The 25,824-nt window shown below is 40.1% G+C and overlaps 1 long non-coding RNA gene across 1 annotated transcript; it reads right to left on the reverse strand.

The window, feature by feature from the left end:
* Positions 1-21,471: 21,471 nt before the first annotated feature.
* Positions 21,472-25,343, reverse strand: LOC122966973. The gene is made up of 4 exons (XR_006398499.1): positions 23,346-25,343; positions 23,201-23,260; positions 22,700-23,101; positions 21,472-21,814 (listed from the first exon to the last, which is right to left on the reverse strand). It is a non-coding gene; the product is annotated as an uncharacterized LOC122966973 (long non-coding RNA).
* Positions 25,344-25,824: the final 481 nt, after the last annotated feature.

The raw sequence follows: 25,824 nt of genomic DNA on the forward strand, positions 1-25,824 counted from the left end.
TGAGAGCTATTAAGCTGACTTAAAATATTCATATGATATGAATGAAAGTTTAATGGGACTTTCTCCAGAAACTGACATGAAGCTATCGGTCTATTGTTTCAGTCGAGATGAATCATCCCTCTGCTTGGACTACAAGAATACACATTCCACTCGGGATTGTAGAGTGATGTTACAGAGTGATGGTTCTTTTCCCTCACAGATGATCTCTGGCTGAGTACAGTCACCAGCTTGCAGAGAGCACATTAACCAGAGAACAGACAAGAAGTTACATTGCCTGTGATGTTTCTAACAGACTCTTAGGCTACTTCCCATGGGTAGTTCAAAACCAGTACGTTTCATATAAGAGCCCAATATGATCAATCCACTTTATTTTAGGATGAATATTTTCTCTTATTTTTAAATACAGCCCTCATTATACTTGAAATGAGAAAAGATTCACTATTACAGTACTTAACATCTGTGTATATACTCATTCACATCTCACATCAACAGTATTAATATTAATAATTTTTTTTTTAGTGTGAGCACACCACTTACTTTTTTTATTTAAGGTATTCATTTGGGATCACAAACAATATCTGAAACCCCCTTTTCAAACAGACAATCTGAGAAACTCGCCCGTGATTGGTTGGGTGTGTGGAGATGTGAAAATGGGTCTAAAATTCTCAAGCTCTCTTGACTACCACTAAATCTGTTAATTTTCATGTGAACAACCCAGTGCAACGAGATGAATATCGTCTAGGTTTACCGAGAGTACAAGAGCTGCAACTGCAAACTAAACTCAAAGAAACTACTTTTAATTTTAAAATAAACAAAATTATCCAATTTTACCTGAAATAAAGATACAAGGCTTTTCACTGTTCAACTTCTCAGACAGCCAGGCTAACTCATCTCTCTGGAAGAACAGGGATGCTATCTTCCTGTGTCAGAGCCAGAAGAAAATAGCCACATCCATAAAAAACAGCAACAGAAAAAATGGCAACAAGTCTGAATGAGAGCGATACAGCTGTACAGGTAGTCATAAGTCAACAACTCACAGAATTAACAACTCCAAATCTGCATATTTCTTTGACTGTCATGGAAAATGTTTCTATGCCAATTCAAAATAATATTAGTGGGATGGATAAATCAGTCGCTACTTACCTGTTAGGGCAAAACTAAGAAATATCACCCCAGCTAACATGAATACGATATCCGACTGCATCATGAAAGTAGAAACTATATGGTGATTCAGTCTGATTATCAGGCTAGTATTTGATTGAAGTTACCGATAAAAGCAAGGATAGAGATAGAGATTAGATAGAGATTGCTGTACTTACCAAGTTGCTGTCCTTATTTCTGCAGCTGCTACTCTGCACTGAAGTACTGTAGAAAACACACACACAAAGACAGAGAAATTTAGCTTAACACAATCAATATTACACTGGTGTAACAAGCTTGCTCTGAATTTGCTGTCAATTCAGTGTGACAAAACACAATCTAAATTCATATGTTTGAGAAAACACAAAACCACTTGACACCCAATATAGAAATTGGATTGGACTAGGTACACAATGGGAGCACAGGTATGAGAGGCTGTTATCCATGCTTTGTATAGCAAAGGCTGCCTGGATGATATTCTAAAATTTTAAAGGAAAACTATGATTTATTTTTAGCTCCAGCCATCAATTCTATTGGTTATGATAATGCTGTATTTTCTACAGAAAGAAGTTCAGCATCACACTTTGACAATTGTTCTGATCAGTGAAATGAAACATGTTGACTGTTGCTGTTTACAGTTTTGGAACATTACTAATATGACCAGTTCTACACGTGCGATTCATTCAGTCCATAAACTGAGATGAACATACACATACTTAGCCCACTTGTAACCAAAACACTGAGAGCTTCATTTACATGTATCACTTCGGTCGTAATGCACCAGACCAGCTGTGCGTAAAACCAGAGCTTACCAGTGGTGCAGTGTGAGAGCATGGTCATTGACTTTAACCATTTACTGACCATCATTAATTCGTGTTTTGATATTTGCAGATGCTGTATTTGGCTCAAGATGATATGCGCCCGCCTATCTCCAATGCATTTTTATTTTGCTATGTGTACATTTTTGGGCCTGGCTCAAGCCAATGACATTAATACTAAACATAGTATGTAAAGGTGAGCTGATTCTTTCCTGTCAGGTGACTGAAAAGTATTGTATTTCAAACCTCTTCTTCACTGGAATACCCAAAAATATTTATCAAGTGATACACCAGACATCTACATTTCTTTCATGTGATGCAAAGGTTAAAGGTAAAAATGTACATTTTAAAGCCACTACGTGTAGAAGTGTAATTTCCAACACTGCCCCTAGTGTTTGTATAAAGCAGTGCACAGTACTAGTGACTTTAATATTTTACTTAATGTGAACATCACACAATGTAGCAATGTTTTTCTCCATTTACAGATACTTAGGAAGAATTTAAAGAGAAAATTGAGGATATCAGTCACAAAAATACTGTCCTTGAGAGGCCAACCATGAGCCGCAACATCCCCAGTTCAAATCCGACCATGGAGCTTTGTTGTATCTCCCTTAGTTCCTGTCATCTCTCTACTATCCTGTCTGATAAAGGCATAAAATGCCTTTATTAGGTAGGATTAGAATTAAAAAGACAATACAAAAAACAATACATACAGTGACACTACTTCATGAAAACACTTAATGCTAAAAGTAAAAGCAGCAAAGTTAGGAAAAAGTCATAAAAATAAGGAGTGTATCAATCCTAAGCATTTTAGCACTGAAACCGGCTCCAAAGTCTGCAAGATGTTTGAAGTGATCCAGAGGAGTCATGAGTCAATAATAATATCTGCTCACAGTCAATCAGCTGCTGAAGGTACATTACTTGGTCTCATCATGTCAGCATGCTAGCATGTTAGCAAAATACAATGATAATGTGCTTTTGAAAAGGTATTGTGGGGTATAAGGAGGTTTTGATGGCTTTAGTGTTAGTAGTGATGCAATCACTTCATCAAACAAACAAGCAAACAAATAAATAACCAACCAACACTGGAAATAAGAGTCTGCACAACTTTCCACAACTTGGTCCACAATTAAGCAGCACTGATGAAGTTGGAATATCCCAGCTGTCTGCCAACAGATTTGTCCATCAAAACATAAATGTGCTATAAGGAAATAATGTTGTTCAACAGATCATGAATTATATGATCACCAACCACAGTAAACAATTAAATAAAGCTAATTTGGTTATTTCGAACACAGACCAGTCAGCCAGTCACCGTAACGCTGTCCAAAGCAATAGACTCAACTCTGCCCCTTTCCTCACTATGGCAGAAAGGTCAGGGGAGGAAACTGTTTGCTGGAACTTTGTGAATACTGCTTTTGATATCTTGACTAGTTTTCCAGCAGATGGCACTATTAACAGGTGTGTGTGTACAGACAATAATAGACACACACAGCAGTGACAGGGAGGAAAGACTATTACACTGACAGGCAGGTAGGGAACATAGTCCACTGCCAGACAGACAGGCAGACAGACAGACCACAACTACACAGCCCACTTGATGTCAGTATCTTAATGAGGAAGAGGCATTAGTGTTTGCAGAAATGAAATTTCATCATTGACTGTTTGACTTATCTTCCTAATCAACTCAGTTTTCTACATACACACAGGTAAGCAGATCATCACCATCTGCTACAGCACACACAAACACACACACACATCGAGCACCCACACAAACTCCACCATAGTCAGGCTTGGCAAGAACAGCATGTCTGCACCATGTTTGATTAGGAGTGGTGCGTGTTGGTGTGTGTGTGTATGTGTGTGTGTGTGTGTGTGTGTGAGTGAGTGTGTGTGTGTATGTGTGTCCGTCTGTCTGTCTGTCTGTGTGTGTTTGCTTGACTGAGTGTGTTGATTTAGTGTGTCAGGCCTTGCCCATCTGCCAGTAGACCCTCCCTAAAATCTGCTGTCCCTGCATCTCACTCACACAAACACATGTGTGCACTTGGAGTAGGTCCAAAGACTGCAGGGGTAGATTTATGTTGATCAGTGATAGTGTCATGAGGGGGCATAGCGGCTCAGTGGTTAGCACTGTCGTTTCCCAGCAAGAAGGTCATGGGTTGAGTCCACCAGTCAGCTGGGGCATTTCTGTGCGAGAAGTTTGCATCTTCTCCCCGTGTGTCTGACTGGGTTTCCCTGCACAGTTCAAAGACACACACAAGGCAGATCAGTTTAACTGAAGTCTCTGCACTTGAGGTTTGCAGGAGTTTTTATCTGGCGTTCAGACCACAAACAGCACTGTGTTTAACAAATACAAGGGGACTGCTTTCAAGTGAAGGCGTTGTTTCATAGCAATTGATGAAATATGATCCAGGAAGAAGACTGGCTTGAGTAATTGATCCATGAGTCTAAAGGCTTATCAAAGGGATCAGCGATTCAGTTCAACCATGGGCCAGTTTTTCATGGGTTTTTAAATGGGGGCTGTCAAACTGCATAGTGGAAACGCAGCCCTATTTGTTTTGTTTACTTCTTTTAATTCATTTAAGAATAAAATCGATTTATAACACTGTTTAGGGTTGTATCTGAAGGCAGATGTCATTTTACCCATGAGTAAGAGAGGGCTCACAGAGTTACAACTTATTTTAATCCTCATTTAGTTAAAAAATTACTTGTGAATAAATGTTCTGTGTTGCACTTGGAGAAAAGAGACGTACTTTATTGGTTATCCACACATGATAAACAGCAACCTGTTTCCTTTATGGCTGATTGAAAGTTATGTTTTTATTGTCTTAGAAAAAAATTGCATCAACACACCATTCCTGTTCTGCTGCCTATTTCATCAAGGGGCCAATTATTTCTGCTGCAGGGTCGGATTTGGCCCTCAGGCCACTATCTACCTACTACTGGAAAAGAGTGCACAAGAAAGTGGGTGATCTTAAAATGAAAACTAAATAAACTACTGAACTATAACAAGACTAAGAGTCTACAGCCATGCTAGCAGCTCCGTGAGGCTGTACAGCGGTACTTTGAGCTAAATGCTAATGTCAGCATAATAACATGCTCACAATGACAATGCTAACATGTTGATGTTTAGCATTTATAATATTTACAATGTTCACCATGTTACTTCGCTAATTAGCACAAAACAAAGCATAGCTGAGGCTGATGGGAATGCCTTCAGTTTTGCAGGTATTTGGTCAGATAGTAAAGTATTGGATAAGTTGAAATTTTGACCTGATGGTGGCACTAGATGAAAATGTAAGGGATTAATGAAATTATTACAAATCATCCTGAAGGGACCGAGCATGCATGTCTGAACCAAATTTTATTCATAGGTGCACAGTTATATGCACACCACATATTGGTGCAAGGATACTGGAAATCAGCATCAGTAACAAGAGTAACACCTGCACATTGACTACAAACCACAGATTTATTCGAATTGACATAGTTTCAATTCTGGTGGGATCTGTACCAAATTGAATTGCAGTCCATCCAATAGTAGTTGAGACTTCTCATGCCAAACCAAAAATGTAAAACCCACCAGTGGTTGACCGCCCAAGAGACTGACATTACCACCCCTAATCCATGCCACTACCATGGCTAAAAATTACAGACAGAACTCTTAGCAACAGTGATGACGATCTGTAAAGTTATGTAATTCCTCCCTGCCAGTGCCAGCAAACCACCGAAAGACCAAACCACCTGGGGTTGCGACTGAGGGTCAACATATGTTTATGTATGTACCATGTCAGTGACAGATTTCACCAGTGATGTTACAAAGGACGGTCATACTATGGATGAGTTTGTAGATGAAATTAGGATATCAGGATATTCAAACCAGAAGTGTACAGTCCCGCAGGTTTTAAATATGCTTTATGCTCGTGAACAGGGAGAGAAAGAATATTCACATGCTCTGTCTCCTGTTCCCTTCGGAGAGAGCTATGCAAGCTGGTGAGAGAGAACCGCCAGTCCACTCTTAAAAGGCCATGTTATGCTCCCTATTCAAAGCTTTTCAATGTTTCTACCGCTCATTCACCCATTCACACTCAAACTCATGCACAAGGAGAGGAGCATATTTCAAAAGGCTTTATACAAGCACATCTGATAGTAAAAAACAGTACACTCATTTGGCCTATGCTTATGTGTTCTATGCCATGACCTGCATTTTGAAAGCACTCAGAGCCCAATACACAATGACTGTAGTTAAGCGTGTAAAGTAGAGGAAAATAGATTTGGGTCACAGTGACATGCAAGCTGTTACGTGGACTGTGAGACAAACAATTGAAAAATGCAGCTGAAACACTTTCTGTGTAGACACGGTGTTTAGGCTCATTTAGGTTGATTTCTAGAAACCTAACACCAAGACTAGGCAAGAAGTCTTCTGTGGCCTTGGATCAATGAAAGTTTTGTTGCCCACAGTGCTCAGTTATTTTCTACCATAGACATCTCTAGTGGGTATAGTAAGACTGTTGTAAAGGAACCACCCCTTTTTATATGTATGAGCACCAGTGGCAGCTGGTGACTCAAAAAATTGGGGAGGACAAGAGGAAAACCAACATGGAATCTTACAACAAACCACATCAAACTACATCATTGTCACCCACCCGATGAAATCAGAGGGATGGGGGGACAATTTTATATGCCAATAAAACAATTTGCTTTCAAAATCAAAAACCACTGAGTGGTGAAAAGGCTGCTTCTTTAAATACATTTACTGTATACATAAGAAGAAAAAATGCTCATTTTAGCCGTGGAGTAGTTCACAATGTCTAATTTTACCAACAAATTTAAATTCAAATCTATAGTATTGTTCTATTGTGACAACAGATTCATGTTCTCATCAAAAAAACAGACAACATATCACATGATTTACACGTTTCCTATGTATTTTCTTAGTATACAGAAATCTATAAAGTACCACAAAGCTTATAATGTGATACAGGTTCAGATCAGTTCTGAACACCAGAAAGACTGAACACTAAAAACATTAACAGATCTAAAAGTGTAGGTGCACCACATACAAAATATAGTCTACAATGACATGTTAACACTTGTTATTCTAGTTACTTTCAGCTTATTACTAAATATACGGCTCAGCTTAAAAACCAACTGAGGAAAATGTCACAAGCAAGCAGCCAGACCTCCTGCCCACTCATTCACTAATCACACAACATCAACAGGTGACTGAACAACCACTCAATTAAAAACGGGATCAATTCCAAATAAATGAGTGAGTCCTGACAGCTCACTGTAACTTCAACAAACAAACTACCTACAGCACGTTATATGATCTCTGCTGCATTCTTGGTAAGGAGATAAATTCACACAACAGCCACAGAGACATTTAACCATCAGAGATTAAATTAGCAACCAAAGGGACAGAGAGAGAGAAGCTGTGTCTGACGCACGTTATCTGATGTCTTTTTCTTTCTTTCATGGAGATGAAGTATCCATGTCATAACATCCATTTGTGGCTGTTGGTCATCTTGTTTGTTAGTTAACAGAACTTTGTGGCTGCTGGTTAATCAGTCTGATATCATTAGCAACAATGACAAACAAGCTAACTCTCCTGGTTATTTCCCAGTTGGTTCTCTCTCCAGCTGCTCCCTGGGGGCGTCCTGCCACTGCTGCACCGCACAGTCCAGATCCATTCTACGGTTGCCTTAACAACAGTCCTTAACAGTCCTCCATGGATGTATACAGTCCTTCAGGCTGCTACAACGAGCTAACTGTTGCGTTGGCTAACGGAAACAGCTATCTACTGCTAAATAAAAGAAGTGAAACGCAATTTATCGGTCTTATCGGTCTTCTTCTCTTAACAGTTTGTCACACTCACATACGTGATACTGGTAGAGAATTGAAGATGAAATCCGGAAACTATCATCGGACCAACGCATGTCAATATTGCATTCTGGTTATTGATTGGTTAGGGAGGACATCCTCCCTTGGAGCGTCATTTTACATGTCTTGGCCAATCATAGATTAGCATGAAAAAAAATGAAGTACATTAAATTGATGTGGGAGATCCCACCCTAAGGAGGACAGCAGGAGCCTGTCCTCCTCTGTCCCCCACTCCCTCTCCACTGCCCCCCACCACCACTTCACACACACTGCCCTTTCTCCTCCTGCCCTGCAGGTGTCGCTATTGAAGCATTTTAATCAGAATTTCTATAATAGATTTTTTCCAAAGAAGAGAGAATCTTATAAACAACACTGAGATTTGGTAATGGTTTATTTCAACCAAATATTCTTTTTTATATTTTGAGTTCCCTCTTGCCTCTCAAAATATAGAGGAGCAACCTCCTCTGCCTCTATGGACCAGCCTCCACTGATGAGCACCTCCAGTTGCCTTTTGGGTTATGTAATGGGCTAGGCACTTTCCAGAGGTTTATGCCTCGGACACACAGCCTGCGTGAACCTCAGCAGTGCGTGTGCATCGCTGAACTGCTGCGTCTAGCACACTTCCTGCGGCGCTTCTGCTGCCAGCTCTGTCTTTCTACATAGAGTTTGGCTTGGATAATGGCCATCAATAATAGCACATTTCACATCATTTAATTATAAATTTCCTTTATATTTAGTTTAGTCAGAAAATGATTAAGAGGCATGTGCTCAATTGTTAAAAATAAATAAACAATATGTGAATATATTTTTTATTTTTTATTGATTATATTGCTGAAGCTCCATGTGTCACCAACTCTCCGTACTTGAGTTCCCCGCCAGAGGGGCTCGCTGCCCTGGAGTGCACCACGCAGGCTGACCTGCAGTGGTGACACTTCATGTCTGTGACACATTCTATTGATAAAGACATTGAAACCATAGTGAAAAGTATAATGTTTCTGGTATGATGTCATATGACTGTCAACAGATCGTTTTCCCTGTCTATTTCTGCTTAGAACAGCGCACGTCACGCTGAGAAAATAGGCGAGACCTCAAATCTCTAGATGACGCAACGCAGAAGCCACATGTCAGACGCAGGCTGTGTGGCTGCTCTAACCTGTTAACATGGGTGCCGAAATGAAAAGCAAGAGGTTCCGCGATGCACACATGCTGCTCACGCAGGCTGTGTGTCCCAGGTGTTATGCTAGCCACCATTAATGATCTGGTGTCCCTAAACATGCATGGTATAGTTGGATGACATTCTGGTATATTCCAGGACTTAACACTGTCTTCTGCAGATTCAAAAAACATGACTGAAAGTCAAACTTGAAAAGGGCACCGAGTTTCTGCTGAAGGCATAGGCAAAGACCCCTAACCCCCTAACCCTAACCTTAACCCTGAGAAAATAGTTGTGGCAGTTCATAGAAGGCTTTTCACAGATTAGTGGTCCTCTTCATGATGTAGTCAACAAATGTCTCAGAGAGAGTGGGCCTAAGCAAACCAAGGGGTTGTTGGACCATTTGGCACTGATTTTTCCTGCCAGGGCTTAAGTGCCATTCTCTACCAACAACAAAGGACCAGTAAGGAAGTAATAGCATATGCCAGCAGAGGAGTAGCTTGAGCTTCTTGCCCTTAAAGAAAAGGCTCACGTTTTTTCAAGTTTATCTTAATATACATACACTGTGTGATACATGCCCACATGTACAATGAAATGGTTTTTGCTTGCTCTAATTATGCCTCCTGTTCACAACGGCCTTTAAAGGATCCTTCCCTCATCTGCTTCCAGTGCAAGTTCTGAGGTTAATATGAGGCTTCAGCAGTTGGAGTTTATCAAATGCAGTTGGCATCTTCCAAAGTTGCAGTCTTGTCAGTACAGTATTTCCAATCCATGATCAGGAGGCAGACACCACAGCCAAAATCGTTCTTATAATCCGTCTTTGAGAATGGTTCATGAATTAAGTCCCTGAGAGGTTACGTTCTGACCAGGATTGTAATTTCAAAAGTGAGGTCATGGCTGAGCTGTGCAGGCTGTACTGTGTGAAGAAGACTCGTACAACACTAAATCACCATTAGGGAAACCCCCAATTAAATAACAGAGATAGCCAAAGCCTCTGCCCAAGGTATTGGACACTTATGTAATTTTGTGTGTTTATGTTCAATGTTGTTTTGTTAATCTGTAAAAGTACATTGAGAGCCACTAAACTGGAGTCAAATTCCTTGTATGTGTAAAGATACTTGGCCAATAAAGATGATTCTGATTCCTTGCTCCAGACTGTTGATGCACTAGGTGTCGAGTCAGGAGCAGAGAGCACACACCAGAGAGTTGCGCAAGAGAAGGACGTCTACTGTCCATGACTACATGTAGGTCAATTGGTTTATCTTCACCATAGACAGCTGGGTAGGAAAACTATTCTGGATGTGTGGGACCAACAGTTTACAGGCTGGTAGAAGTGCAGGATGCCACACATGCAGTGGAGCCCTTAAATGGTGGGCCTGTCAAGAGAGTGTATAGGTCAAATGTCTAAAACTGAAAATTGAAAACTAAATCTGTGTTGCATAAGAACAAAAAGAAGACTCTTTCCTGATCCTGTCGTTCACCTTTATTTCATCTTACTGTCACCTCAGTCTATGTTGATGATTTTATTATATACATGTGTGCTCAGTTTATCAACAATGACATACTCACACTATTGCCTCTCTATCAATCATTTTACATCATTAAACAGACAACTTTCATTGTTTCAAACTGAATTGTTCTGACAGCGAAATTTTGGAAGAAACATCACAATAGAGAGGAGGAATTCACTACCTGGTTAATTTTGTGTGAATGTCTCATATGTAAACTCAGATATGAGGTGGAAATAGTTTAAGAGGGGCAATTCAGGAAATAATATGCCATTTATGTAATGAAGATGGATGAAGAGGATAAAACTGGCTGATTAAACTGGCAGAAAGGGAACGCACATTCACTTCTTTGTAAAGATGTTTGGATGTTTTGTTTAAGTCATCGCTAAAGAGATAGGAAAGGAAGAAAACATGGTTCTGTTAACTGCGACTTGCACTAAACAAAGTGTTTCATTCTTGGTAATTCCTCTCCAGATTGGATAAGAGATTTTTTTTCCTGTGGCTGAAAGGATTTTCAGCTCTTAAATTACAAGGAAACTCTACTCTACCTGAAAAAGCTGAATGGAAAGTAAACTGACCCTCAACCTCTGTTGGATGGGTCCAATAGCAGAGCGCTGCCAGCATCTCTCTCTCTTTGAGCTTGGAAATGAATCTCATCTGTCACTCACCACACTCACACTCCTTTTTATCTCTTTCTCTTCAAGTTCTATCTAATTTGACAATATATGCAATACGTTTCATCAGATTTTGACAGGTCCAAATCAGATCATGCCACGTCACAAGAAGTTGCGACTTCCTGTTGAACTCAAGTAACCCTACCTCATCCAACTAGATCGCTCTACGTCACTGGAAGTCTCGCCTACCTAATGACCTATAGTAACCCTACCTATTTCCCAATAGTTAAAGCATTACGTCAAATTCAGACAAAATAAGAGGCAGTGGGTGGTGATAAAATGGACCATCTGTAGAAATCCTGATCCAATTTTTTAATTCATTGAATTTAGAAAAAGAAAAAAACTCAACATGGCCAAGAGAACCTCTGATTCCAGGGTGATCTGTGAGACACCTGTCATGAGTTATCAAGAATCAGCTGCAGCACCTATTAAACATATCTTGCATTTGTGTCAGATCCAGATGCCTCCACCTGCCTCGTTTCAGGAGGAGCAGAGTTTAGATGCGGGAGGTATGTGTTCAACTATAGTGCAAATGAACTATGTTTTTCTCAGCTAGATGAAGGGAAGACTTTTGGGCCCCTCACTGTAAAAGCAGCACTCACCTCAACAGATAGGGCTGTGTTAAATATGATGGGTTTAAACAATCTCAGTGTAACCATCATACATGTCTTAGAGGAGAAAGAAGAATGACAAAAGAGGGAGGTGCAAGAGTGAAAGAGGAGCAGGAAGAGATTCCATTTGCAAAAAGCAAGAAAATTGTATCCAGCAACGTGTGGGAGATAAAACGCGCAAGAAACACAAATTTGTCTTGGAGTATTTCAATGTTCAATGTGGGGTATTTCAGATGTCATTATACATTCCTTTCATGGCTTGGCAGAAAACGATTGATGAAAACGTGCCAAGGTTTAAAGGACCTTGCGTAAGTAGTCGGACCTCAATGGACATTGTGCTTGTGAAAAAACCCCTTTAGACGGTTCCTCTTCTCTGCAAAACCCTGCCCTCCCTGCAGTACATTTAAAGCTGAAACACCTGGTGGACATTTTAAGCTGAAACACTATGTCTCTCTCCTTATACTGCCACCCTCACCTGTTCCACCAGGTGGGAGCCCATCCTGAGCAGGCGTCACTAGTGTCCTCACCACCCAGCTCGGGTTCTTCTTCAGCATCCTCACTACACAGATCAGCATCTGCACCTTGTCTCCCATCAACCTCTTCAATGTCCTCACCACCCAGATCTCCCCATAAAGCTGTTGAAATGGACGGGTTGCTGTCCGTTATATTTCTAAACACGGTAAAAGACATGGTGGTTCGACTGTTGAGCAAGGTTCTGTACAAATACAGAGCCAAAATCTGTTTCAGATGTCAAGTCAACACAAATGTCTGCACTATGACGACTTGATGAAAAGACTTCACATATCCGAAAACAGGGTCCAAGGTATTTCTGAGGCCTTTCTTTACGACCTCAAAATTATACATATCAATGAGAAAATCACCAAGATTTACAACATGCTGATTGGACAAGACCCTACCAAGATCAACGCGTTGGAAGAAGCTGTGGAGTTTTGGAAGGGACTTCATGAATAACTGAAAATGGGTAATTATTGCAGAAAACTTGTCATGTACTGTATATAGAGGAACATGTTGTCTTCTGTCAGTAAATTGATGTTTTGGATCAGGTTATTAAAAACAGAATGGTTGTTAAAACAGTTTTATTAGAGACGTTGAAGTTGCTAAACTGGAAAACATGCTGGATGTAGTTTGTAGCCATTCTGTACACACACCTTGGGAACTGACTGTACACAACACATGGCACATCATGAACGAATGCTCAGTGTCTGATACATGTTGTAAATTCACTGAAGAGATTAATTCCTCAAATGTGCACCACCTGTTTACTCTGTACACTTTGTTTGTAGATGTTTGTTACAAAACTACATGCCTATGAATACCTTGAGTGAACTGTGAAGATTGCAGTTATTTGCAATACCCTTGGAACCTAAGTAGAAGTTAGCCTTAAGCATTTTGAATCTGTGTAGAAGTTAGCTTAAAGTATTATGAAACTTCCTTTATTCCATGTCTTTCTTTTATTATCTTTACAGTACTGATCTTTGATCAACTGATAAAGTGATTTTTTTTTTTGCTGTTTTGAATAAAATTTGACAGTAAAGGGGTTTGTGTCTGTCGCTGGTATTTTTCAGAAAACACCAGAGTGGTCTGCAGGAAACATGTCTGAGAAACGTTGCATGAAAAAGGTGTGTTTACAACCCGTCTCACCCACATAGTTTTGGATGAGTGGATCAACTCCGCAGAGCTGTGCAGGATGAAATAGATAGAAAGTAAACATTGTACGAGTCAAAGATTTTTTATCCAACCAGAACACTTATACTGCCTGCAAGGATACATTTTGTCAGCAATAGATTTTTATTGTGACCTCTACACCAATTTCAGGCAGACCTTTGTGACATGCAGGCCTTGACTGAACATATTGACAGTTTTCATTAACTATTGACTGTCATCGAGGTATTTTCACAAAAGGCCTATGTATGGGTGTTGAAGAAAAAACAGGTGCTGAGGTCACTAGGGTGTTTGTCTCCATTTTAAAGACAGCCAAACCCCTGGAAAGTTACAAAGGGATGCAGGTAAAGAATTCTTTAACAAGAGTTTTGAGGCATTGATGAAGAAATGTGGTATTATACATTTTGCAACAGCCATTGATCTGAAAGCTTCAATGATTTACAATGTAACATAAAAAGATTTATGTTACATTGTAAATCATTGAATAGTCAGAATAGTATGTGGAGGTATTTCACAGCTGCAGACACCCACAGGTACGTAAACGTCTTGCAGGATTTGGTTAAAAGTTGTAACAGCTATCACTGAAGTATAAAAATAACGCCTATGCAGATGATGGCCGAGAACAACCCACAAGTTTTTCAAAACCTGTACAACACATTTCCCCTCCGCTACAAAGAAAATTTAAATATGAATTTCAAGCAGTGAGATCTAATGAGATTATCCAAACTGAGAGAAGTATTTGATAAAAAAAAACATGAACAGAGCTATACCGACAAGGTGTTAACAGTGTCAGAATGCGTACCTCGTCTACCCCGTGTACAAAACTGAAAGATTATGATGGAGAACCTATCCAAGACACATTTTACGAGACAGAGTTACAAAAAGTAAAGATAGCCCGAGACAAGAGCTATCAAGTGAAATAAATTTTGGACAAGCACGTTGTCAGGGGTGAAAAACAGATGTTGGTACATTGGAAACACTGGCCTAAGAAATTCAGCAGTTGGGTCAAAGCTAGAGGCCTGAAAAATGTATAAAACAATAGGTGATCCTTGCAGGGATTTACATCACCTTATCGTCCAACGCCAACCTCGATGTATTGAAATATAACATCAGTTACAGTTATCACATGGATTTAGTACAGCATATTGATTTAAAGGGTCCACGGCAGGTAGCCTTGGATGAGATTTCATACCCTCACACCTGGTTTAATATTCTTCCAGAGTTGGCCTACTTTCAATGGAGGAAAAATCCCAAGACCTAGGGTCGGAAAGCGTTCTCCACTGTCCAAGGATTAGAGGAGGCTATTACACCAACGTTAATCATCTCAGGGTAGAGCTGGATGCTTTTCTTAAAAAAATTGGATTTGATATCTTTAGACTCTTTAGTGCCACTCAAAAGTGATTTGAATTTCAAGCAGGCAGTCAATATCATCTGTGTTTTTTCGACCCTTGGCTTACATTTTAGAGCTGGAACCGTGAGAATGGTTCACATTCGAGGAAAGGATGGCTCCCTGCACAGCAGACATAAAGGCAGGGGAACTGTCAATATACAAGGGACATATGGCACTGTAGTCACACAGTATTTTAATCCTGCCTACTATCTACCTGTGGTGAAGAAACACATTGAAATTAATTCATATTCAGATCAAAATGGATCAAAACACACCTGTAAACTTTACCTTTGGGAAGACTATCATAAAACTCCATTTTAGACTTACAAAAAGCTTTGCCTCCTCTGAGTCACGATCCACACTGTTTCGTGAATTATTATGAAAATCAATAAGGCCGTGGAGTAGGGTCTATATTTTCAAAATTATTTTGTTTTGTAGCACCTTTGATGATCATCATAAATCCAAAAACCTGTAAGTGTCACAACATCAGTAAAATAATTTGTCAACTGGACCAGGGTTTCAAGAAGGATCCGGCAGTATTATGGTTCTAGCTAGAAGAGTGAGGAAGAGACCTCCTGGGCCGCATGTTTCAGGGGGTTCTAAGAATCACTGGTGTTCTGAAATGAGAAAATCAGTTGGGAGAAGAAATCCCAAAGGATTATCTACCTAGGGCCCTGTTGCAAGGTCTGGATATTTTAGAATGGCTCTTTTACATCACATATCAGCCAAATGCAGTGTGGTGGAGCTGGATTTAATTTCGGCCCTCATGACAGAGCTGTCTATTAATGAAAAGCTCTACACAAAAGTTTTACCTTTATCTGACATTACTGACAGTGGGTTGATAGAGTTTTTTATTTCCAGAGACGGTGAAAAGTATTTGGATCTGAACGACACCTTCCTACACCTCCATATGAAAATCACCAAAGCAGACAGGATGATGGATGGAGTGAGAGGCTTCTTTTGAACTCTGTAGATCTGGGAGTTAAGTTGACTTGGGCTAACAACACCTTCTGTCTCATGCCCCTAACACCAATTTCCAATGCCATTCTAAAAATACAGCGGGCCTCTGTTTATCAAGAAAGCGACCATCTCCCCCGCCATGTGTTTAGGTCATGTAGTAGCCTTACTGAGGGGTAATGCTCTACCACTTATCACTTAAAACTTTCTCCATCCCAAAGAATTGCCAAATATGTAACCAAGAGAATCTCTTCCTGGGAATGATGCCTAAATATATCGTTTTAGGTATGGTGAACCAAGCCTGGCCTTCACAGGAAAAAGTGATCTGGACTCTGGAGGAAGACTGGACAGCCACCTTTTCTGACTCTTCTGGATTCCCTCCAAATTTAATGCATTACCCTGTAACCATCTTACAATTTTTAGAAATCTAATGTGGGTCCATTTTGTACCACATGTACCATGTACCATATCCTGTCTATGGTGTGCAGTCAGCATTGTGTTTATTGTGTATGCCATAGGGCTATCTTTTGAAAATGTACAAACCATCTTTGTACCAAAACAATGTGATAACAAAACGATGTGTTGGTATCAAATTTTGTGAAAAAAAATTCTAAGAAGCAGATAGATTATTAAATAAGTCTATCATATCTAACATGACCCTTTCACAATCTTTCCCTTATGAACAAATTCACCTTTAGGAGTCCATCTCTCCTGGCTCTTAGCTAATTTCTTCAATGATATACTCACTTTCTCATGTGGAGAAAGGCTTTGTAGTACCTCATTCATCATTTAATCTTGTCCTCCCTCTTTCCCCCTCACCACTCCTGCCTCTTCTTCTTGCATGTCAGTTTTTAGGTAGAGTAAGAATAATATAATATTCCTCCTTCTACCCTTGTTTGATCAGGGCTAGGTATTTTTGCAGCAGAGCATTGTATTTTTAAATATTTTCATAGGTGTTCAGCCACAGTTCATTTAATATAACCCTCATTTTTACATCCAAATCATTTTCGACTGTAGGTCTCATAGTTTGAGATTGAGTTTGATCTGCTATCTGACTCAGACGGTTTAACTGCTGAGGCATTACCAAAAACTCTTTGACTTGTCCTCAAAGCCATCCCTCTGGATTAGATTTTAATGAGTCCTCCTAGAAGCTGTCCAAAGAATAACTGTACAACTTCAGACACCTGTAGGCTGTGGTGAAACCCACATAAAGATGTAATTCATCTTGTTTGGGGGTGTGATATAACGATTGCTGTGACTCCACTGAACCAGAGCCACTTGGTTGTTGAGGAAGGAAAAGTACTTGATTTTATATTTTTCTGAAAACATGTAGCCAAAAGCTTCAAGCTTGCTGATTAGAGCAGCCTGGTTCAGGTTGCCTCTCTGCGCAAACTTTCCCCAGAATCTGTTGAGACACAATTTAGACACTTGCCTTTTAGCCAGGCTTAATTTAATTTTGAATGTCCAGCAAAATTCCCTGATGAGTCCCTACTTTTCCCTACTTTCCTGATCCATTGCTTCAGGCAGGTACCCTATTGCTTCCTGTTTACTCCTCAGAAAAGTGTGTATGTACACAATGAATACGGAATTGCTCTGTTGATCAAAGTGCCACACTGTCATGGTCCTTGCCAACCAATAACCCATCTCCAAAGTCTTGTTAAATTCAGGGGTGACCCAAACCCCCATCAATAATCTGGCCTCATTATTGGTGCAGGTACAACAGAGGGTAAACTACAACCTTTCTGTAAGGCAAAAGGGGAAAAAATAACTCCTGAGGCAGGTAGACAATGGTCCTGATTAGCCCAAAGTAGCTTTGCAGTTCTTTGATTTCAGGGTGTCTTAGAGGGTAAGGAAAGATGCAGTTGATGTATGGATACAGGGATGTCACATGTCCATACTGTACATTTTCATTCGGTGCTGCTGTTCTGACAGTTTGTGCTACCCACAGACTAGTCTGATGAACTAAGCTTCTCACTCGTAATGACGTACCTAGCAAAAAATATTGTTTAGTAGCTACTCAGGTCAGATATGTGTGAGAAGCAGATATACAGCCTCTATGGATGTAATTGTAAGTAGAATAGCTCATTCTGTCAGGAAATCAGAATGAACCACTACCTCTATAAATGTAATTATAAGTAGAATAGCTCATACTGTCAGGTAGGAAATATCTATCAGAATGGAATATTATAAATATGGTCAAAAGTAGAGTGGCTTATAATGAGCACCCAACACATAAACACATCTATCACTTATTTTTATTATTATTTGCTATCTCACAAGAACACACATTTTCTCAAGAAAATATAACCATTTTTTTTCCTATTCTTTGCATTTCAAGCAAATATAATTTTCATTTCCATTTGCAGGGACAGATTTCAGACTGTCATGATGTGCCCATCGGAGACAAACGTTGCACTGCACCTGAGGAGAATAATAGTGGTCAGATATTTCTAAATAGAGGATAGAATACTGAGAGTACTAGTTCAAAATATTTCATATAAGCAACCATTTACAGGGACAGAATATACCATCATACTGTTAATTTCATGTGTGATGCCTTACATGTAACAGTGGACTTAGACGCATTTATAATGAAGTAATGGAACCTTGTATTATCCTCTATTACTAGAAGCACCAATAAATCTTGTTATTTCTATAAATTTTCAGAATTTATATTTATACCATGCTGACATTGTCCCTTTGGTTCCTGTGCCTCTGAGAAGGACACAGTACACAGTATAAATACAGAATGCAAGTTTTTATTCATGTGCAGGTGTCTGTCAAACAGTTAACAGGCTGCAGAGAGAGAACACTGCTGCTCTGGCAGTGATAACTGTGCACCTTTCGTATTATCACAGTGCACATGTGTGCAGCCACAAACTCCATCAAAAGTCACTACAGCTGTTAAAGCCGACTGACAGCTGATCCAGCTGTGATCAACTGCCGCCATCATCAGAAACGGACGTTGCTTGACTTGACGCTTAAGAGGAAACGTCTCATGTCTCTAAAAACATATTTCCTCATTTCCTCTCCCCTCGCTTGGAAAGGACATGAGTTAGGGAAACATGGATGCAATTTAAGAGACTCGATCCGGTGTCAATGAAGTTACCACTGCTGTGCCGTGTGCGTAAATAGGCACATCCTCTTTCTCAGTTTGGAGACGCACTTATCGTTTCAGCTGCTGTGTGACGTTCCAGCCAGCCGTGACACACAGCTAGCTGTGGTCAACAAGCAGAACATCAGTACTGATGTTTCTGCGAAATCCTGGATACATTCGGTGACACCTGAACGACATTACTGTAAGACTCAGACTTTAATCTAACACGTTTCAGACCTGCCTGATTAATGGCAGAAGCCTATTTTGATGGACATTTCAGTAGATCATATTATAAATATGAAATAATAAAGTAAGAGGAGCAAAATACATAGAAGTTGGTTTGTGGTTCTTGAGAGTTCTGTTTTTGCGCACCTCTGTTAATTAAAGACACGCACTTTGAGGCTTTTGTGCTCTCTGCAGGAGACACTGGAAACCGCTCAGCTCACTCAATTAGATGCAAAATAAGGGCAAACTGCACTCAGAGGCAAAACTTTATGGGCGTATTTGTGCCGTCATATCATTAGTGTAATATCTTTTGTGAATCAGACCTTGAGACGTGGTAGATAACAGTCGCATATGTGTGCAATTCATGGTGCAATCAGCAGCCACAATCCATTCCTTGTGAATGCGCCCCTTACATAGCTAGCATTTTTGGCAGAAATGCTATTCTAGCAATGTATTTGTTGAGCATATTAACTCTATGCAAACTGCGCCACTTTTGCATATCCATAGAGTGCTAAATATTAGCAAAACTAGATACGAACTGTATGAGAGTGATGTGCTCATAGCAAAAAACTAGCCAACTTTATATAAAGTACTTCAAATGAGCTCCACCTGCAGCAGCTACAACATGCTCTTTCCACCATGAAGATCCCGGGTAGTTTAAAATTATGGGCATGCCCTCTGGAACATTTTTTTTCGCTCTGCACATGCGCACATTGTGTTGGTAGGTCATTCTGAGCGGTAGGTCTATTTGTCAGGACACCACCGTGTATCTCAGCCAGCATTTGTCCTTCCACCATAAAAAGCATTGCGCGGTTTCAGGGGATGAGGAGTGTCATATTGCTTGAGGAAATCCTTCAACCCCTGATGGAAGTTTTTCATCTCCACCCAGTTATGCTCTCTCATAATGATCACTTAGATACAATGGACAGACTGTAACGTCTGTAATCTCACCATGGTGGACAAGAGCAACTCTTCAAATGGTTTGCCTGTCAGAAGACAGGTCACATGAGGCTGAAAACATGATGCATAGCTGTGGTAAAAACCACCCAGAAACTCCCATACATATTTCATACCAACCTTGGCTTAGCCGTCTATAAAGTAGCATCCTATCTGTTTTTCTCCCATGTTCAAAGTGTGCTGAATGAAGATGCAATTGGTATGTGATATCCACTCTAACTATTGGATGCTGGTGTTTGAGTATGATTTGAATTGACATCTGTTATCATTGGGTGAAGTTATCTCTATGCTTTTAGGAGGTAGGAAATTTGTGACAAAGATGGATACATTACTAAGTTTCCTGAAACACCCTGAGAACTCCACCTTGCAATTACTGACATATTTTTGAGACCTGGCTCTCTCTGTACGCTTTGTGTTTGGTGGAACAGAAAGCGAGCCACATGTCCTGTTACACTCTGTGCAAATGACCAGTTCGAACACCCCCTGGTCTAAAATTTAGAGAGGGTCCTGTCACCATCAGCCCTGTAAAACACTACCTTTCTACAATTCAAAGCCCTTTCAAATTTTGGGATGTTGTTAAAGGTCATCGCCATCATTCAATCCCACTTTTTTCTTAATCTCTCTACTGTACATGCCGGCATCTCTGTCAGTGAGATTGGGATAAAGCAGATGAGCCAAATTGATGGCACAACACAATTTGATATCAGGGTTTTCTACGATTTTTAATGATTTTGCTGTTTAGGGTTTTTTTCCGACATTCTTTTACCGCAGTCTCAAGGGTTAAGGATCATCTGTGCAGCCAATTCTAGAGTACTGTTTGTCATAACAGACATGTTGGACTGTATGGCTCAGTCCAGGAGAGCCTGAAAACCAGATAGATCATGTCAGCGTCACCCCTTAAGATGATGGATACATTACCACGCAGTCTCTCGCCTCTCAACTCCAATTTTATCATGTCTTGATGCCTTGCATGTAAAAAGGCCCTTTCAGGAAGCTTGTGTAAACTCTCCATCACACCCCCATAAAATGATCAGTAAACAGGAATGCCTGAGGTGCCTTATTTCAATGTTGTTTAATCTATTTTGCATCACCAACCTTGGCTGGGGTGATTTATTGTTTACGTTATCCACATTTCCTGTGCGTTGTAGAGAGTCTGAGGTTTATTCTGCCCATGTTGTGAGGATTCTGTCTGATTTACATTTACTCCTTGCTGTATTGAATGAGCAGCTGCATATGAGGGTACCGATAATCACTTTACAGCATTGTCTACTGCAGTCAAGAGATCTGAATCACTCCATTTGCGTTCTACAGTTTGTGAGTGATCAAGTTCAGCCAAGCTTTCAGTCATTGATAGTATTCAATGGATCAAAAAGTTCAGAGCTCGAGGGGTTTTGCTCGTTTAACTTGTTTATTAGATGCTGTAACTATCCTGGCACTTCAACTTCATTTAAACCATTTTGTCATAGGTCGTCTGATAAAACCTTAGAATTTTCACCATGATGCCATAAAAATGTCACACCTGATTACACAAGTTTTTACAAATCAGTACATACAGAAAATATCTTGCATATCGTATGTCACAAACTACGACTGCTACAAACTGATAAAGTCCTGGCCATGACCCAATATGGTTCACTCATCAGAAAGAGGATGTCCTGTGTTCGTCGTAACATCTTCTGCATCAGCAGTGGTGTCTATTCAACTGCCTCCTGCTTCCTCTGGAGAGAGGGAGAGAGAGAGAGAGAGAGAGAGAGAGAGAGAGAGAGAGTGTCAGACTGCAAGTATTTTCTGTGTGTATGTGTGTAAGTGTGCGCATGTCTTTCTATCTTTGAGAGAACCAATTTCAGTCGAAAACCAGCGTTGTGAGGACATTTCTGTGTTGTGAGGGCATTTTGGCCAGTCCTCCCAACTTCAAAGGGCTTGGTTTTAAGGTTAAGGTTAGAATTGGGTTTAGGTTCAGTTTAGGGTAAGGGTTAGGTTTAGGCATTTAGTTGTGATGGCTAAGGTTAGAGTAAGGGGCTAGGGAATGCATTATGTCAATGAGTGTCCTCACAAGGATATAAAGACGTGTGTGTATGTGTGTGTGTGAGAGAGAGAGACAGAGACAAAGGAGCATATTAGGTAATCTAACACCATGAATTAAGGTTTTACACATTTAAAAATAATCCTCTGTATATTTCAGAGGAAAACAATGTAAAAACAAAAATCACAAATAGAATATGAATCATTATTATTGATTAATTTTCCAGTGATATATAAATAGAGTACAACTTCAGATTTTACTCATACAATATAACTAATAGAATGAGACAATATTAATATATAAACTTTACATAAATATATAAATAGTTAGACTTAAAAGCTATGCCTTTAACAGATAAGCAGTAAGAGTGTCTCAGAAATAATCCAGTCATAGAGATGTAACATCATTAGCTACCCAGCAGATGTCACCATTTCATTTTTGTTCATTATGTCACACAGGAACATTTGATACACTGCTGTTTGTTCCACATAGGACCAAAAACATTAATGAACTAAGACCCTATGGTGCAGGCATAGGGATGCAGACACAGATTAGTTATTTCAAACATTTTTTCACTTACCACCACTGGCTGATCTGTGTGATCTCTTGGAGCTGCTGCTGTTGCAGCTGCTATCTGTGTTTTGTCTCCCCCCTGGATGAGACCTGCTCCACAGCCTCTGACTGGCCGCTGGCTGACTTACAGGAGCAGGCAACCTTTGTTCTTCAACCCGTGGAATTGCATCAGAGCTGTCCACTTGGTTTGGAGTGTCCTTGTTTACTACTGGGTTAACCAGGCTCCGAGGGTCAGCTGGTAGAGTTAAAGGAGTTGGCGACCTCTGTTCTTAAGTTGGATGAATTACCCCGCAGCTGTCTGCAGGGATTGGACTGTTGTTGTTTACCACTGGGTTGACTGGGACCGTTGCGCTTTGATCCAAATGCACTGCAGATAACCCTGGTGCGAACATTGTCCAACCCTCTAAGTCTTCAAGAGAAACCTCAGGAGAGAGAGAGACGACATTAAGGTAAACAGAAATACATTAAATAGGCACACAAAATGCGTAGAGTACAAATAAAAACTCACCGTAAGCAGGTAACACAAATTCAATTACTGTTGGAATCTCCGTGATAGACGAAATGGCTTCTGTAAAAAATGGCTTTTTAAAACAACGAATGATGGAAATCAGATGAAAATCAAAATATACAGAGCAAACAGAATAATAGGTTACCATTCTCTATGGCTGTAGTTCAGGCGTCGAGTAGGCTACAGCTCTTTAAAAGTAGTAAATAGTAACAGATCATCCTATGGGTAGATAAGTAACGATAAGTAGTTTTTTGTATATGTGTGGAACAGATGGTGAGACCCTGTTGTTGCAAACTTTCTCATGTCAAGGACCTCACAATAGATGCACAATAGACCAGAGGATGAGAGGATTTTGTCTTCAGGAATCCCTCTGAGCACTGGCGCCAGAAGTAGGGGTGAGTGCCCCAAACTCTGCTACCAGTCTGCTATATCCCATCTTCATGGTAACATTAGATATGTAATAAGCTCTAATACCTTCTATAACTTTGTTTTTATAGGTAAAAGTGTGTTGTATGTTTTTGTATGGTGAGATGAACTCCCAACTACCACAACAAATGCTTTGTTTTGATAGTGGTTGGTTGTAATTTGCGTGAAGTAATTTGTTGAGTACACCACACTATCTGTGACTTTGCTAGCTCAATTTTAGGTTTATAGGTAATCCTCATGGTGTAACTTGCAAAACAATTTTGTTTTGCTTGTTACTGCAAAACTGGCTGTTGGAGACCTAATACCACTCTGTTGTTGCCAGGTACATGTAATACTCTTAATTTTGCCTGTGTGTAAAAACTTTGCTACCAGTCTGCAAAGTATTTTCTGGAGTTACCACAAAACTGGCTGCAGGAGACCTACTGCTCTGAGTGTGGAGATGTTTTTTTTTAACTTTGACTGCACACTAATCCAAGATATAACTGACTATCATGTGATAGTATGGACTGTACACCTGTGCACACAACTAAGATTTGTATGTGAAACCTGTGATTTCGGCTTTTTGGAGAATTTTAATATCAGTGCATCCCTCACATTTTTGTCTAACTGCTGCATATATGCAAATGATATAAATTAATTCATTGTGCGAGAGCAGTGATTTCCAGTTAGGACTGATTTTCTACTCTGAGAATTTTGATAAATAAATGTGTTCATGATCTATAACTGCTTATTGCGTGCAGGGTTTGCGGCTCATGGGTCTCCTATCAACTCACACTGGGCGAGAGGTGGGGTAAACTGTGGGTACGCCCTCTATCACAGAGCCAACAAATATAGACAGGCTCACATTCACACCTACCAGCAATAAAAACAAAATTTACACTAGGCATCAACATGCACTCTGTTATCTGGATATCTGGATAAGGAAAAACATGTTAATGCAAGGTGTAAATGCACATAGAAAACGTGATCAGATTGGTGAGACCATGTCCGTAGGTGACACCAGAAACATCATAAACTAATTATCTTGACATTTATCAAATCTACATGTATGTATGAGGCCCCATTTGCATTTTGGAATACAAGCTTTCCTTTAGTGCCATCCCAAGGTCCTAATGTCAGTTTTGCACACACACAACCCTGTTTCCTAGAAATTCCATTTAAATCTCTCTATATGAAACAAGGAATCTCTGTCTCTCTGTCTGTCTGTCTGTATGTTTGTCCTTTGCATATCTTGAGAACCGTTCATCTGATCCATTTAACACTTGGCAGGTGTATTGCTGGGGATACAAGGGAGTGCACTGTTGAAATTTGGTGCAATTTGGACATGTGACACATTTAATATGAATAAATTGGGAATAAACAAGCGAACACTCTGCATCACAGCGGTGGGGTGGGGCTTCTGGGCTCTGCTACTGCATATCATGCAGTCAGAGCCCAGAGCTGTATAATCCTGCCATGAGAGATACGAGGGGACCACATCTCTGTTTGATAATGTTAAAGGTTCTGCTTTGTTGTGAGTTTCCCAACTCATTTTAAAAAAGACAAAAGAAAAAGAGAGAGAGAGGGTGAGGGAGCTGAGAGCAGGAGTGAGTAACAGAGAGACAGGCTGGAAAGCTTTCTCTGAGAGAGGGAAAGCCTGTGAATGATAGAAATACGTTATTTTCTGATTGTTAAACAGCAGTTACATTCTAAAGCACAAATAAACAACCATAAAACACTCAACAGATGATTTACTGTGGAGACAAAAGTTCTTTGGGTGCAATTTGGACATGTGACATGTTTAATATTAATACACTTTGAATACACAAGCGAACAGCAAGCCACTCAGCTCCATGTCTGAGTGCAGCGGGGCCTGTTTGATATAAACACTGTCACATTACAGCAGGGCAGGGCTTCTGGGTTCTGAGTTGCGACAAAGGAACGTCCCCCACTCAGTTAAACTGCCCAAGAGAGAAGAACAAGCATACATAGGAGAAAACAAACACAGACGGAGGCAATAAAACTAGCCAATAGGAGTGCAGACACATTTGATTGGCAGCAAAATCAACCAATGGAAGGCCATAAACTGCTTCTATGGTTCAACCTCAGTTTAGGGGAAAAAAAGTTCTTTCTCATTAAATATCAAAATTGGTCCTTTTTTCTCAGTCAGCTGGAGGGGCACATCAGTATCTGTGTTTGATTGACACCAGCTGGCAGGC

This window comes from Thunnus albacares, chromosome 17 (assembly GCF_914725855.1).
Source record: "Thunnus albacares chromosome 17, fThuAlb1.1, whole genome shotgun sequence".
Taxonomy (NCBI): domain Eukaryota; kingdom Metazoa; phylum Chordata; class Actinopteri; order Scombriformes; family Scombridae; genus Thunnus; species Thunnus albacares.